Genomic DNA, 16,268 nt, shown 5'->3' with positions numbered 1-16,268 from the left:
AACAATTATTATTAAGTGAGTTTCAATTCTTTTCTGTAAATGAAGCTGATTGGAAACCTAGGCAGGAACTTTCGGTGTGAAACGCGAGCCGCCTTCTTTTTTTTCTAGAATGCACCTTGATTTTACACCAAAGGCTGTATCTCCTTGGTTTTCAAACTGTTCACTGGAATATAGTGTCTTTCCTCCAAATTGCTTCTCAGAGAACTTTTGTTCACCCTGGGATGAAACAGCTACTAGAGAAAATCAAGGAAATAAATGCATAAAGGGCCTGTTAGACTTCATGTTTCACAGTGGGGATACCAAAAGGTAAACCATCAAACAAAAATTGGGGGGCAAGTAGTTTGCTTGAAAAATACACACAGAAAGAAGAAAGAGTGGGGATCTAAGAAAGAATAAAAGGGAAGAAAACCAATATGAGGTATGTTAAGTGTATGTGTTACTGCTGTAGCAAATTATTGCTCACTTCCTCTGGGTACCTACAGAACTGTTGTGGAATATGACTCAAAATCTACAGTGACTAAATCTTGTGTTTTCTACCAACACCCACTACCCATTTGTTTAGGGTTACTCTAGGGGTATCAAGTCTTCAGGACTTCCAGCTGATGGATGAGCTCAATCCTTTTCTATGAACAGAAAATGTCCTGTTCCAAATAAAAGCAGAAAGACCAAGGTATCTGTCACCTAGGCAACATATTAAAACAAGTGTCCCAATACTGTATTTTTTTTATAGAAATATAGAAATATGGGTAACATAAAAAGATCACAAGGAAGTTTACTTACTTTAAAATGGTAGTTAACTCTGGGGAGAAAGGATGGAGAAAAAGGTTCCATATATTTTAATGGAATCCCTGTATTTTTATTGTTTTACAAAATAGATCTGAAGTTAATATATAAATATTTGAAAAATTGTAACTGTGAATACATAGTTGTTTTCATATTATTTTATATCCTTTTCTGTATGTTTGAAATATTCTTGAATCTTCCAAATGTATAAAGAAAATCCTTAAGTATGATGAAGAAAATTTGCTTAAAGTCTACAAATCTCCAACATTTAATGTGTTGCATGAATTTGCATCATTCTCAGATAAAAAATGTATATTTAAATTGTAGCAAAATTCAAATATATCCAATTACTATAAGCTTTTAATTACTGTAGTCTGGTTTAATAGCATTTGAATATGAATATGGTTATACATAATAATGTAAATGCAATACAAATTCCTTCAGGCCACAGCAGCCCAAGTTTACCAGTAACTTTTGTCTGCATTTATGTGAGACCTCAGTTCTAATCAGAAATATATTACTTCTTCCTCTTTAGCTGTTTTTTTGTGGGAGGCCCATATTGGTTTCCTATAAGCTCAAGTATGCTATTGTCCTCTAGCTTTATTTTCATTGTGAGATATCTCCAAGGCTATTGGTAGAACCATTGGGTTAGGCAGGTCAAGAATTAGAAAACCCTCAAAATGCTGAGTTGTTACTGAATGTTCTTTATTCTTCTGTTACACTCTGAAACACTCCTTTCAGTTCCTGGAGTCTTAGAATGCTTTTTATTAACTCCCAGCCTTTATTTAAAGTCTTCCCTACAAAGAGTCAGATCTATTTGATGGAGTTGCTTAGAAAGAGACACCACCATGTTCTCCCTAATTGCCCTCTAAATAAATATTTGAAAATGTATTAGATTGGTGCAAAAGTAATTGCAGTTTTTGCCATTACTTTTAATGACAAACATTGCAATTACTTTGGCACCAACCTACATATTGTATAAACTCAAACAAGGGAATAACCAGAGGGAGAGAAACACGTTCACTACCAGTTCACTAGATGTCCATTTTCTACTTCCTCATGTAGGCTAGTCTAGGGTTACCAATTAATACTTAATACTAGAATCTATGGTCATATCTCTCATCTACATTATATAAGTCAGCAAGCCTTCTTGAAGATGGGATAAGTGCCTTGTGATATATAAACAGTAACATGACACTAATGCTTTGGTATATTTAGAAAATATATAATTAGCATAATGTGGCCAGGTTTATTTATGTCTGCCTTTTCATTCCTGGTAATATTGATGTTAATGTGGTAGTTGCAAGCAGCTTTCAATTTCTTGGCAGTTCAATTCCACAGTACTTTAATTCATTATTTGCTGTAAGGCAGAGAAGAAGGTTGAAAAGTATACTTCAGCTGTAGTTTCTTCTTTACAGATTTAGAGAGACTGAAGAATCCCTAATACAAAACTAAAGAATGCATTATGGAATAACCTTTCTGAAATTGTATCATAACTGTTTAACCATTGCCAGAACTAAATAAAGCTATGTTTTTCATTGAGATTCTAAACTGAAATTATAGTATATGTGCAAATACTATTTGAATATTTCTGACAAAGATAAGCAGTGCAACGAGTTGATGCTTCTGTTGAAAGGGGATAAAACCACTCTACTGGCAAGGCATTTATCATTACAGGAAATTATAAAAAGTATCAGTAATTTTATTCCCCATTCTGAGATGATCACTCATAGCTATGGTCTCTGTTATTGCAATAACAAATTGAGAAATAATATTTCCCCCAGGAAAATGTGGGATGTTTTAATGTTTTATGGCAGAAAGACATTTTTGCAGACATTGCAGAAAGTTAATGTCTCCTTTAAATTGGGCTATAATTCAAAGAGAACTATGAAATGCATCTGCAAAGAGTCAGCCAAATAAGTAAGCTTATTCTTTCAGTTTATTCCCAAAATATTTTTGATTTTTTGTTGCTGTTGCTCATTTTGTGACTACAGGATGCAATGCAGTTTGCTAGTATCACATATGTCCTTGGTTAGGAAAAATTAAATATTCCTAAATAATGGTGTGTGATGCTCAGTGTAAGGATAAGTTGAAGATATTATGTAAGTTCTCCATTCTCCACCTGCATTTCACCATTTTTCATGCATTATTCCATTCGTTAATGTACAAATATTTATTGAGCAACTACTATTTAGCAGGCAATATACTATGGGCTGGGTATACTGTGTTGAGGGAGACTGGCAAAAGCAAGTAATAAATAAATGGTATATAATAACCCCATAATAAAATGTCAAAGAAAAAGTTAGAATGGATTATTCCTGCAAAAAAATGTATCTATCTGCAGAAAAGGCTTTTGACAAAATTCAACATCCCTTCATGCTAAAAACGCTCCATAAATTCGGTATTGATGGAACGTACCTCAAAAAAATAAGAGCTATTTATGACAAACCCACAGCTAATATCATACTGCATGGGCAAAAACTGGAAAAATTCCCTTTGAAAACTGGCACAAGACAGGGATGCCCTCTCTCACCACTCCTATTCAACATAGTGTTGGAAGTTCTGGCTAGGGCAATCAGGCAAGAGAAAGAAATCAAGGGTATTCAGTTAGGAAAAGAAGAAGTCAAATTGTCCCTGTTTGCAGATGACATGATTGTATATTTAGAAAACCCCATGGTCTCATCCCAAAATCTCCTTAAGCTGATAAGCAACTTCAGCAAAGTCTCAGGATACAAATTTAATGTGCAAAAATCACAAGCATTCTTATACACCAGTAACAGACAAACAGAGAGCCAAATCAGGAATGAACTTCCATTCACAATTGCTTCAAAGAGAGTAAAATACCTAGGAATCCAACTTACAAGGGATGTAAAGGACCTCTTCAAGGAGAACTACAAACCACTGCTCAGTGAAATCAAAGAGGACACAAACAAATGGAAGAACATACCATGCTCATGGATAGGAAGAATCAATATCGAGAAAATGGCCATACTGCCCAAGGTTATTTATAGATTCAATGCCATCCCCATCAAGCTACCAATGAGTTTCTTCACCGAATTGGAAAAAACTGCTTTAAAGTTCATATGGAACCAAAAAAGAGTCCGCATTGCCAAGACAATCCTAAGTCAAAAGGACAAAGCTGGAGGTGTCACGCTACCTGACTTCAAACTATACTACAAGGCTACAGTAACCAAAACAGCATGGTACTGGTACCAAAACAGAGATATAGACCAATGGAACAGAACGGAGCCCTCAGAAATAATGGCACACATCTACAACCATCTGATCTTTGACAAACCTGACAAAAACAAGAAATGGGGAAAGGATTCCCTATTTAATAAATGGTGCTGGGAAAATTGGCTAGCCATAAGTAGAAAGCTGAAACTGGATCCTTTTCTTACTCCTTATACGAAGATTAATTCAAGATGGATTAGAGACTTAAATGTTAGACCTAATACCATAAAAACCCTAGAAGAAAATCTAGGTAGTACCATTCAGGACATAGGCATGGGCAAGGACTTCATGTCTAAAACACCAAAAGCAACGGAAGCAAAAGCCAAAATTGACAAATGGGATCTAATTAAACTAAAGAGCTTCTGCACAGCAAAAGAAACTACCATCAGAGTGAACAGGCAACCTACAGAATGGGAGAAAATTTTTGCAATCTACTCATCTGACAAAGGGCTCATTTCCAGAATCTACAAAGAACTCAAACAAATATACAAGAAAAAAACAAACAACCCCATCAAAAAGTGGGCAAAGGATATGAACAGACATTTCTCAAAAGAAGACATTCATACAGCCAACAGACACATGAAAAAATGCTCATCATCACTGGCGATCAGAGAAATGCAAATCAAAACCACAATGAGATACCACCTCACACCAGTTAGAATGGCAATCATTAAAAAATCAGGAAACAACAGGTGTTGGAGAGGATGTGGAGAAATAGGAACACTTTTACACTCTTGGTGGGATGGTAAACTAGTTCAACCATTATGGAAAACAGTATGGCAATTCCTCAAGGATCTAGAACTAGATGTACCATATGACCCAGCCATCCCACTACTGGGTATATACCCAAAGGATTATAAATTATTCTACTACAAAGACACATGCACACGTATGTTTATTGCGGCACTATTCACAATAGCAAAGACTTGGAATCAACCCAAATGTCCATCAGTGACAGACTGGATTAAGAAAATGTGGCACATATACACCCTGGAATACTATGCAGCCATAAAAAAGGATGAGTTTGCATCCTTTGTAGGGACATGGATGCAGCTGGAAACCATCATTCTTAGCAAACTATCACAAGAAGAGAAAACCAAACACCGCATGTTCTCACTCATAGGTGGGAACTGAACAATGAGTTCACTTGGACTCGGGAAGGGGAACATCACACACTGGGGCCTATCATGTGGAGGGGGGAGGGGGGAGGGATTGCATTGGGGAGTTATACCTGATATAAATGATGAATTGATGGGTGCTGACGAGTTGATGGGTGCAGCACACCAACATGGCACAAGTATACATATGCAACAAACCTGCACGTTATGCACATGTACCCTAGAACTTAAAGTATATATAAAAAAAAGTATCTATCTATTTTTAAAATGTTAGTTTTCTACAGTATCTGCATTTTTTGTTTCCTAATGGAAATAAAATTTTGCTTTAATGTAGTCAACTATATATTTATACATTTATTCTTCAAAGTATTTAATTGTGATATATACATTTAATTTTTAAAAGTGTATAAATGTATAGGAATGGTTCAGAGACAATAAAATTATCTCTCTTATATCCAGCTTCAGAATTAGCAGATCACCAGTACATGCCTTCACCTCTCTCTACCCGCCCTTAGAGTATTACCTCCTTTCTCTTCCCAATGTTAAATGTTATTGCAAATATTTTTATAATCCTATTTCAACTCTTTATAATTTTGCTACCTACTTGCTTAGCATCACTAAGTTTAAAAATTATAAAGATAAATCATAGTATATGTGTTATTCAGCAATTAGCTAGATGTGCTTAATAGTATATTTGCAATTTCTCCACTTCTACACATGTAGCTGTAGTTTATACAGATTTAGTGTTTCATTGTGTAACAATAACAAAATTGTTTTTCCATTTCATGTTTGATAAATGTGCAAACTCTTTTCCACACTTTTGCAGAGAAGTGATTATGTACAAATGTTAGTAAACATTACTGTGCACATCGCTGGGGGCACATAGATATTCATTTTTCCAGAATACACATAATAATGTTATTACTGAATCACATGTCCAGCTTTACAAGATAACTAAAACAGTTTAAAAACAGAAAACAAAGACATTTAATGCACAATGTGAGAATGAAAAACTATATAACCAACTTAAATGCAAAAAAAAAAAAAAAGTAATTCAACATCCATTTACTTAACAACAACAACAACAAAACTTGCATACTAAAAAGACAGGAAATTCGGTCATTGGCAGAGCCTGGGTCCTGTCCTCTTGCTCTCCTTCCCAGACAGCATGAGCTTCACCACTCACTCCACTGTCACCAACTACCAGCCCCTGGGTTCCGTCCAGGCACACAGCTAAGGCGCTCAGCGTCTATGCAGGTGCTGGGGCCACTGGTTGCCAGATCTCTGTGTCCCACTCCACCAGTTTCCGGGGAGGCTTGGGACCCGGGTGCCTGGCCGCAGGGATGGCCTGGAGGATGTGGCAGGAATGGGAGGCTTCCAGAAGGAGACCATGCAAAGCCTGAACAACCGCCTGGCCTCCTACCTGGACAGAGTGAGGAGCCTGTAGACCGAACTGGAGGGTGGAGAGCAAACATAGGGTGCACCTGGAGAAGAACAGACCCCAGGTCAGAGACTGGGGCGATTACTTCAAGACCATTCAGGATCTGAGGGCTCAGATCTTCACAAATGCTGTGGACAATACCCACATTGTTCTGCAGGTCAGCAATGCTGGTCTTACTGCTGATGACTTTAGAGTCAAGTATAAGACAGAGACGGCCATGTGCCAGTCTGTGGAGAGAGAAATCCATGGGCTCCACAAAGTCATGGATGACACCAAAGTCACTTGGCTGCAACTGAAGACATAGATCGAGGCTCTCAAGGAGGAGCTGCTCTTTATGAAGAAGAACCATGAAGAGGAAGTAAAAGGCCTGCAAGTCCAGATTGCAGTTCTGGGTTAACCATGGAGGTGGATGGCCCCAAATCTCAGGATCTCACCAAGATTATGGTAGACATCCGAGCCCAATATGATGAGCTGGCTCAGAAGAACCAAGAGGATCTAGAAAAGTACTGGTCTCAGCAGATTGAGGAGAGCACCACAGTGGTCACTACGTAATCTGCTGAGGTTGGAGCTGCTAAGGTGACGCTCATGGAACTGAGACATACAGTCCAGTCCTTGGAGATCGACCTGGACTTGATGAGAAATATGAAGGCCAGCTGGGAGAACAGCCTGAGGGAGGTGGAGGCCTGCTAAGCCCTGCAGAAGGAGCAGCTCAACAGGATCCTGCTGCACCTGGAGTCGGAGCTGGCACAGACCCGGGCAGAGGGGTAATGCCAGGCCCAGGAGTAAGAGGCCCTGCTGAATATCAAGGTCAAGTTGAAGGCTGAGATCACCACCTACTGCTGCCTGCTGGAAGACAGCAAGGATTTCAGCCTTGGTGATACCCTGGACAGCAGCAACTAACTCCATACAAACCATCCAAAAGACTACCACCCGCTAGAAAGTGGATTGCAAAATGGTGTCTGAAACCAAGAACACCAAAGTTCTGAGACATTAAGCCAGCAGAAGTAGGTTCTCTTTGGGAAGCAGGAGGCCAATAAAAAGTTCAAAGGTCAAAAAAAAAAAAAGTCATTGATGAGTTTTTAACTTCTAATGTTCCTATGTTCACTTAATTGTAGCCTTTAATGCTTCATATCCCCATGCTAAGTCAGTGGTTTCTTTGAGAAATCTTTATTTTATTCTCAAATTTACTTACTTTTATCATGAGGGTATTTAGCAGTATCAATTCTAAATGCTGTCTTAATTTCAGGCCATCTATTTACTTTTTATGTAAAATAGAAGTTTGAGTCAGTCTGTATTCAAATTCATTTGGTGGATTCCCCCATCCATATATTTCCTATTCATTTATTTATTTAGCAAAGATTAATTGAGTCTTACTATTTCCCAAGTACTATGTAAACTGGTGATATAACTGTAAACATTCAAAATTTGTCTTCTATGAAAAACAGAAAATAAATGTTAATAAGCTATTAGCTATTGATAAGTCCTAAGAAGAAAAATAAAACAAAGAAATGAGTAACAGGTGATGCTCTTTTGATGGATGTTCATGAAAGTCTTCAAAAGGTGATGTTTGAGCTGAGATCTAAATGGTTGCCATGAATGAGCAATGTGTCTGTTTGTAGAAAGAATGATTCAGTTAAAGAAAACAGTACAAAGATCATGATGCAGAAAGACTCTTGACATGTTTAAACTTGCCATGTTCATGGCAAGAAGGCCAGCATTGCCATACTGATAGAGTTTGTTGAAAACATTCAGAGATATAGTAGGAACAGTTACATACTGACATGAGAGTATGTGTCTCTTGTTTATAACTATTGAAAGAAACTTTTGTAAATGCTGCTGGCTGGAATATACTATTTACCAGGAAAAAAGGAAATTAATTCTACTTCTGCTAATTTTGTTTGTTTGTTAAATCTCTTTACCTGCTTGAGTGATTATGGGGGATTATTTCTCAAATCTGCAGAATTCAAGCATCTTGCCAGACTCCATTAATTCTGCATTAATTTTGCCAGAAATAAGATGAATACATTTGCCTTAGAGCTTCAAGTCATCTTTAGCATAGAGATATTATTGTTTGATTTATTTTGTGTTATCTGTTTGTTTTCTGTATTTATTGGACAATTTTATTTGTAGTTAGGTCCTCTTCTCAGTAATCCTTGGTTTTGATTAGTTTCTCTTTTTATATTTGTCTTTTACTGCAACAATTCTGAGGGAATTAATAAAGATTACCTTCTAAAATTTCTATTTCCATTTCTTCTGTTTCCTTTTAAGATTTTATGGTTGTCAATGGGAAGTATAGTCATTCTTACATTTTTTATTTCTCTGTATTGTATTTTTAATTAAGCAAGTTATTTCCTGCTGCAATCTGCTTCTCAGATTTATGTCTTTGCATTCCTGCTTGCTTTCTTCTTATGTTAGACTTCTATTTTTATAAAAGCAACATCACATTGTACCTCATTGAGAATTCAAAGCAAATCTTTTTCTAAAACTTTTATTTTCAAACTCAGCTATTATTCAGGGATATTAATTTCTTTGACTTTTACTGCCTATGGTTCTCCCCCAACATCACTAACTCCAGCAGTATGTTTTGTTTTGCTTGCATTTTGTTAGTGTTGCTAATTTATGGTTAAAAGAAGTATTAAGTATTAAAGTTCTTATGTACCAAGTATAAAAGCTGTAGGAATTTTCTGCTTTGATTTTTAATAGTATTTCCCTAGATTGTCCAGAGGCATTGGAATGAAGTTTTGGTGATGAACCATCTTGGGAAAAGGTGCAACACACTATCAATAAGAAATATGAAAAATAAAAGTAGAGATGCTTTCTGTAACCATGGAATGCCGGTATGCTAAAATTCAGACCCATAAAAGAGCAAATGCTCTACTATTCCGAAGATGTTAAAAAGTAAAAGAAACTGAATCTATATCTCTTTCTCAGTTATAAATAGATCATCACATTAATGACATTAGAAATGTAAAACTATTGAAAATACAGTATTGAAATATCAAGTTAATTAAATAATTGAACCACTGTTAAAATTAATTAAACATTGATAAAAGAAATTAAATAAGAAACAAATAATTGAAAAGATATTTTGTGTTCATATATTGGAAGAAGTAATATTGTGAACATTTCGATTCTACCAAAGATATCTATTGATTCAATGCAATACCTATCAAAATACTGACAGCATTTTTCATAGAAGTAGAAAAATAATTCTAAAATTCCCATGGAATTACAAAACATGCCAAATAGCCAAAGCAATCTTGAGCAAGACAAACAAAGGTGGGATCATCCCACTGCCTGGTTTCAAAATATACTACAACGCTATAGTAATCGAAACAGCATGATACTGGCATAAAAACAGACATGTAAATCAGTGTAACAGAACAGAGAAACTAGGAATAAATCCATGCATTTAGAGTTAATTGATCTTTGACAAAGATGCCAAGAAGACACAGTGAAAAAAGATAGTGTCTTTAATAAATGGTATTGAGAAAAATGGATATCCATATGCAGGAGAATGAAATTGGACACTTATGTCCACACCATATACAAAAATCAACTCAAAATAGATTAAAGACTTAAATGTAAAACTTGAAATTGTAAAACTACTAGAAAAAAAATGTTGCAGAAAAGGCTCTTGCCAATAGCTGGGCCATAAATTTTGGATATGACCCCAAAAGTACAGGCTACAAAAGGTAAAATAGACAAATGGGACTGCATCAAACTAAAATGCTTCTGCACAGTGATAGAATCAATCAACAGAGTTAAGAGACAACATATGGAATGAAAGAAAGCATTTGCATACCATACATCTTATGAGGGATTGATACTCAAAATACGTAAGGAACCCACACAATTCAATAGTAAGAAAACAAATAACCCAATTTAAAATGGGCAAGTAGTCTGAATAGACATTTATCAAAGGAGGTACAGAAATGCCAGCAGGTATATGAAAAATAATCAACATCACTAATAATCTTGGAAATGTAAATCAAAATCACAACTAGATGTTACCACACCTGTTGGAATAGTTAATATCAAAAAGAAAAATGATAACAAATGTAGGCAAGGACGTGGATTAAAAGGAACTTTTGTACACTGTTGGTGGAAATGTAAACAGTATGGATGCCCCTCAAAAGAATTAAAAATAGAACTACTACATGCTGCAACAATCCCACTGATGGATATATTTCTAACAGAAATAAAGCCAGTATATCAAATTTATAGCTTCACTCCCATTTTTATTAATATCTGTTGCAGCATTATTCACAGTAGCCAACAAATGAAAACCACATATGTGTTCATCAATGAATGAAAATTAAAAAGAATGTGTGCACGTGTGTGTGTGTGTGTGTGCGCGCAGAGGTATAAAGGGTTTAATGTTTCTGCTGTGCAGAATGGGTAAGTTCTGGAGATCTAATATGCAGCCTGGTTAATTTAGTTAATAATACTGTCACTTATATGGGGAATTTGCTAAAGCAGTAGATTTTAAATGTGTTTTCAAAACAAAAAATAGGTAATTATGTGGTGTGATGTATAAGTTACCTTTTCACAATGTATACATATTTTCAAACATCATTTTTTACATCGTAAATATATATAATTTTTATTTGTCAATTATACCTTAATAAAGCTACGAGAAAAAATTTAAACTGATTTCCAACAGGAAACTATTGCATTTATAATAATAACTTTAAACCTATAATTTAATAAATAAGTTCAAGCATTGATTATGATTTGGAAGCACAGCCAACTTTATTTTTGGAAAGTTGTACTATTTCACATCTTTTATTTAATTAAAATTGAAGCTAAAAGATTAATATTGTCAATTCCCCCTACAAATACCTTCATTTTATCTGACATAAGTTAAGTATACCAGCATAATCTTTATTAATTTTTAACCCATGAATTTCCCCTTATTCTCCTCATGTAATGAGAAAACATACTTTCTGATTCATTTTAGATCCATCTTTGTTCACTGAATTTGTTTTCTAATTTTTAAATTTTCCGTGGCTATAGTATGTCTGTGACATTCAGCAGGAGGCTTTGAGAACACATTTTACTTTTAATCAATTTTACTTTTAGAAATGAATAAGGTATTGTTTTTAAGTTTTGAATGACTAAATTTAAATACAATTTTACAGTCAAGTTATAAAAGATCCAGTTAGAATTGTAAAGGATGATCCTAAAAATAAATATATTAAATATATAAAACTGAGATGCCAATAATTTCAGTCTGTTAAATTACTCTTAACATCACCACTACTAACAAAAGTTCCACTGTGATTTTTTAATCTCTCTCACATAAAATAAAACTTATTTTAACCTTTGGCAATCTGGACTAATTCCAATTATCTCACTAGGTTTTTTTTCCCCCCAATTTTATCTAATATTTTTAATTTGCTTTATGCAATAACATATGTGATTCCAAAAATAGCTATGACAATCTCAGATCATTCTTCCACATACATAAACCTCATTAGCAGTTTAGTGATGACCTTTGTAACTAAGCAAATATTGTTAAATATTGAAACAATGTATTGGGCATTTTAACTCTAGCAACTATGACAGATCAATTCAGAATTCATACTAGTTCAAATAAAATAGAAGTTTATTTTTGCACAACAGTGCAAAGCTGTGTTCCTTGTCAGAAGGGAAGCTCACACAGTCATTCAGAAATCTAGGCTGCCCAAGATGCCACCCAACATGTGATTTATACAGTTACTGTGGCTTTCTTCATCCTGGTCAGGCAAAAGGGAAGCAGGACCTGAAGGAACATGTGTGAGCTATTTCAATGCACAAGGCCTGGATGAGGACACATTACTTTCACTTATTATGCATACATGGCTTCATTTAACTGTATAGGGTGCTAGAAAATATAATCCAGTTATATATCCAAGAAAAAGAGGGAACTGAAAGTTGGAGAATAGGGAGAAGTTTCTGACACAAAATACTGAGGAAAAAATCATATAGAAATAACTTGATCAATTCTCTCATTTTGCCCAAGACTGTTCTAATTTTAAAACTTAATCTCCTCAATCCCAGACAAACCAGAACAATTTGTCACTGAATATACAAAATTCATATATATCAAAAGAAGAAGATAGCTTAAAAATAATGTTTCAATATGAATCGATTTTGTCATAGAGTAACCTAAGAATTAGTTATTAAAGGAAAATAATTCTTTATATTTTTTATTGTAAATTAAACAGGACAAAAACTGGCTAGGAATTTATATGATCAGAAAAGAAAAAAAAACTTTAGGCCGTGAAAATTTGGCAATATACTTAACAGTTTTGTGTACATTCATTATTTTCACTTTTTAAAATACATAAAATGGTCAAAATTAACAAAACACATACGTGTGCATTTTCCCACAAAGTTACTCATATTATATAATTTTGACATTTTGTGCATGTATATTCATCATTATAAATTATAAAAAAATAGATATTTTAAAAAGATAAAATAAATTTCTGAAACAAAAAACATACAAATATATTTTATACAAACAATATCTGGAAAACATTTTGTATGTAAATATAATGTGTTAATTCAAAGATATGGAAATGTTCAGGATATATTATAATGTTACATAAAAATTTAAAATTATAAAGAAACTGTATTTTAGAATTAGTAACTAGATCTGCAATTATATACTACATACAAGGCTATAGAGATCTAAATTTGTTTTCAGATGTATAATAGGTATTAATATTTTTCTTGTCATCGAGAAGATGTTGTAAACAGCAGTGGTTTACTATCCTGATTTACCTATGCAATTCTTTGATTTGATAACCAAAACTTAGTAACACGGAACTTGTTTTTCTTGTTAATGATCTTTTTAGTATTTTGAAAAATACAATGTTCGTTTTCTTTGTCAGAAAACACATAAATAAGGAAACATTCTATTTTTTTTCTTTTAGTTTATTTTTAATTTTTGAGATGGAGTTCTGCTCTGTTGCCCAGGCTGGAGTGCAATGGCGCGATCTAGGCTCACTGCAAGCTCCACCTCCCGGGTTCAAGGGATTCTCCTGCCTCAGCCTCCTGAGTAGCTGGGAATACAGGCGCATGCTGCCACGTCCAGCCAACTTTTTGTATTTTAATAGAGATGGGGTTTCACCGTGTAGCCCAGGCTGGTCTTGAACTCCTGAGCTCAGGCAATCCGCCCACCTCGACCTCCCAAAGTGCTGGGATTATAGGCATGAGCCACCGCGCCCGGTCCAGAAACATTCTTAACAGGTAGTAAGCCAATGTGAGGAGGGGTGGAACTTAAATGGCCATTTGGCTTTTAAATTATAAATTTCAATATATACCAAAACATGTGTATGTAGTCAAGTATTAAAAAAAAAAAATCTTAAATACGCTGCCTTCTGTAGTGCAGGAATGGCCACAGACTTGCTCCCTGCTCTGACTATGTAATGACACCACTTCTATATTCATCATCACTTTTAGATATTAATGATCAGATAAAAGGCTCGATTTCAGTGGAATTAAGAGAGAGAGTAGATACTGATCTCAAGAAGTGTCAGTAACATACTGATTATTAACTTAAGAGAAAAAATCAAGGGAAAGAGGAAGATATTTGGGATACACAAACATTATCAAGCCTCAAATAACACATGACAGATAATCTCCCAGTGCTTCTATATTGTAAATTTACCTTTCTTCTCAGTGCAAGCTGAAATGTTACCAAATAGCAAGTATTCTCCTAAGTCTTCAAGTATTCTGACTTTGATTATATCATTTTTGTCTTTACATAGTTGTAGTAAAAGACAAATTTGTCAACATTTATGAAGAACTATTGTTTCTCTCAATAGGATCTAAATAATTTATTAATGATCTTTAAGTAAATATATTTCTACTGCCACACCTTCCAGAGAATGCTAAATAAAAAGAGTTGTTTCTGGAAGGATCACTTCAATCTAAATCAAACCTACTATTTGGAGTGCTCATTATTACAACAGAGAATGTAAGGAGCATAAATAAAATAACTTTGTTTTATCTGTTAACATGTTTGACATATTCTCCAGACTGGCAGCCCAAAGGAACCTTATTAAGTTGGAGTCACTGTGTTGGAAGATGAGTTCTCATCATTTATTTGCCCTTGAGTATACTCACAAACCATCCCTGTTTGTTTCTATTGCTGTACAAAAGCATTGCTCCAAACGTACCTGCTTAAAACAGCAGGTATTTATTTTCTCACTGCTTCTCTGGCTTGAAATCTGAGTACCACCTAGCTGAGTGTTGACTAGGGCTGAAGTCTTAGCTGAGGTTCACCATGGTAAGATTTGCTACTAAGTTCACTCAGGTGATTGGCAGAGTTCATTTCTTTGTGGGTGTTGAAGGTTTCTTGTTTTTGTTTGTTTGTTTTCTGTTTTTTGTTTTGTTTTGGGTTTTTTGCTTGTTTTGTTATTGTTATTGTTTGGCTTTTGCTGACTTTCAACAGAAGGCTACTTTCAGCTTCTAGAAGTTGTCCAAATTTTCTTGGCATGAGCGATCACTCAACATGGCCACTTGTTTCCTTAAAGCCACAAAAGGAAAGGAAGACACTATAGCAAGATGCCATCACTAATCATGTATGCATAATCAGATACCTCTGCTGCATTCTCTTGGTTAGAAGCACATCACAGGAACTACACATCTTAAAAGGAGATGATCACACAACAGCACAAACATCAGGAGTTGGGATAATGACATCTACCTTTAGAATCAACCTGCCACACCATTCATACATATATTTTTATCCAACATTCCAATAATGTTAATAGTCTCCTGAAAAAATTGTCTAGTGCACTGTTTGATAGAACAAATTGAAGTCTAATTTATACAAACCTTTATGCCTTAAACATTTATCCTATGTCATAATCTAAGCAAAACTCTGAATCAAAGAACGTGACCCAGAATTCTATTTTAAAGTTCTGTATGAACTTCAATTTCTATTTTCACAGATGTGGAAGAAAAATTAAATGATAATCACATTGAAAAAGTCATCAATCTACCTTTTGAAGTAGGAAAGTTAAATGAATACAAATACCTTCATTATACAGCAGAAATTGTCTGCATTAAATGCACAATCTCACATACCAATAGACCTAATGAATTAAAACATGCAACTCATTATTTGAGAAAATATCATGAAGCTTTGAATTTACCAGATTACTGCTTCTATGTTCCTAGGGTTATTTATTAGTAAATTCTTAATAAATGAATTATAAAGTAAAATATGTCTTCAACCCTAATACAAAATTATGAACTCAAGGATTCTGACAATGAATGCTCTTTTTTATTGACATTTAATTGAACCACGATCTTTTGAATATATAAACTTTAAAATATTATCAAAATACTAAAATTAAGATATCTATCATTGTGTTTATTCTTTCTATATATATATATATATCTTAAAATTCAGTTATGCATTTAAATCACCATGGCTTCCAATTCCTCTAACCTAATATTTTTATATTTATGTATGTATTTTTATTTTTTTCTCTGACCTAATATCATCTTCTACTTGTACTACAAGACATGACTCCTACTGTACATGTCTTGATTTCCAAATTTGTTCACTACAGAGAAGTCAATTAACGCAGCTTGGTTTTGTTTCCTTGTTGACAATCTTTTAGAAGTTCTGAGTTCCTTTTTGGATGAAATCTGAATTTATTCAGTTAGTTTCTGTAGCCCTGTAT

At 34.5% G+C, this 16,268-nt stretch overlaps 1 pseudogene; it reads left to right on the top strand.

Moving 5' to 3' along the window:
- The first annotated feature begins 6,910 nt into the window (after positions 1 to 6,910).
- Positions 6,911 to 7,344, top strand: LOC111537204 (annotated as a pseudogene).
- The last annotated feature ends 8,924 nt before the right edge of the window (positions 7,345 to 16,268 follow it).

The sequence above is a fragment of the Piliocolobus tephrosceles genome, chromosome 14 (assembly GCF_002776525.5).
Source record: "Piliocolobus tephrosceles isolate RC106 chromosome 14, ASM277652v3, whole genome shotgun sequence".
NCBI classification, from domain to species: domain Eukaryota; kingdom Metazoa; phylum Chordata; class Mammalia; order Primates; family Cercopithecidae; genus Piliocolobus; species Piliocolobus tephrosceles.
Note: the sequence above shows the minus strand (reverse complement) of the source record. Positions and strands in the feature narration are given on the sequence as shown.